The 1437-nt window shown below is 40.8% G+C and overlaps 1 protein-coding gene across 2 annotated transcripts in view; it reads left to right on the top strand.

Annotated features, from left to right (window-relative positions):
- Nucleotides 1-1437, top strand: part of SLC12A4 (solute carrier family 12 member 4) — a 103800-nt gene that overhangs the window by 350 nt on the left and 102013 nt on the right. The window lies entirely within an intron of this gene.

The following is a 1437-nucleotide window of genomic DNA, read 5'->3' on the forward strand; positions in this document are numbered from 1 at the left end:
GGAGCCCGAGCGGCGGAGGCGCGCCGGGACGGGGCAGTTCACTCGGCTCCTGCCGAGCCGAGCCGAGCGAAGCTGAATTCTCCGAGTTTTGGAAGGCAGCCGGCGCGCTCCAGGCGACAGCTTTTATTAGACCAGCTAGAGAGTTGAAAAAAAAAAATCTCTGTGCAAGCTTTCCGCCGCAGGCATCGGATAATGCAAAGATTGTAAACTTTCTCCCAAGTAGAAAATTCGTGTTCATAAGTTTCTATCTGGAAGAAAGTTTACAATCTTTGTATGCTCCAATGCCTGCGAAAGGTGCCCGAAAGCTTGCAAAGAAAAAAAATGCTGTTTGCAACTCTCTAGTTGGCCTAATAAATAAAAGATAGCTAGCACAGCGGCTGCTTGTATACTTCGACCAACGCAGCTACAACCTTTATCCCTGAGTTTTGAAATGCTCCTTTCTGCTGTTGGCAAGCTTGAGGCCTGCAAAATGCCTGCTACTGGGAGGTTGGTGCTTCGAAAAAATCTTGCCTAAGGGCTGTTGTTCTTAGTCCTAGTCTTTAAAGGAGTGGTATGATGAGAGATCAAGACAGATGACACATGCATTTCTGGTCATAGTGGTTTTTCTTTGTTCTGTGTCTGTTTGCAGACACAAGGCAGATGTGATGTCTAAGTTCTTCATGCTCAGTCACTTTGACAACACATTTGTCTTGGCTGATCTGAGCCGCACTTTTTAACTGAGAAAAAAGTCATTTTAGTAACAGTTCTTCTGATGGCCCTACAGCTGAAACAAAACCAAAGAGAAACCTAGACAATGTCTAATATCTGAATCACTTGTTGATAGTTTGAGTTAGGCTTCAAAACACAGTGAAGTGGCATGTATTGGTTTTTCCTGGATGTGGCAGGGTATTGTGATCTGTAAACGCAAGCTGTTTTTAAAAATGTGACAACTGATATTGTGATTTGTGAACGCAAGCTGTTTTTAAAAATGTGACAACTGATAAGAGGTTTGTGCAAATATTTGAAGTGCTCTCTTAATTAAATAAACTCATGATAGTGAAACAACACTAAGCAATATAATCATAGGTTGCTGTTTGATTTTTTTTTTCCTCACTGAGTTCTTATGCTTTTGGTCTGCGGTCCTGACAGCTATGTTTTATATAAAATCTGTGCTTAAACAATTTAGCCAATACTTTACTAAATCATTTAGCATTGTACATGGGTTGTTTTTACATTTCTTTTATGAATATCTGCTTCTTGGTAGGTTTTAACGTATTTAATGTAAAAGGATCATGTGGGGAGAAAAACTTTTTTAATGGAGACGACTGTTCAGCTGGTGACACGTGTCAGTGCTCAGCCTCCGGGTGTTCTACTGTGAATTCTAATTAAAAAGTAGCATTTCAAGTGATCAATGCCAGAGATTCATGAAGAAGAGTAGTTCAGGAATAAAGTCGGCAT

This window comes from Alligator sinensis, unplaced genomic scaffold (genome assembly GCF_000455745.1).
Source record: "Alligator sinensis unplaced genomic scaffold, ASM45574v1 scaffold97_1, whole genome shotgun sequence".
NCBI classification, from domain to species: Eukaryota; Metazoa; Chordata; order Crocodylia; family Alligatoridae; genus Alligator; species Alligator sinensis.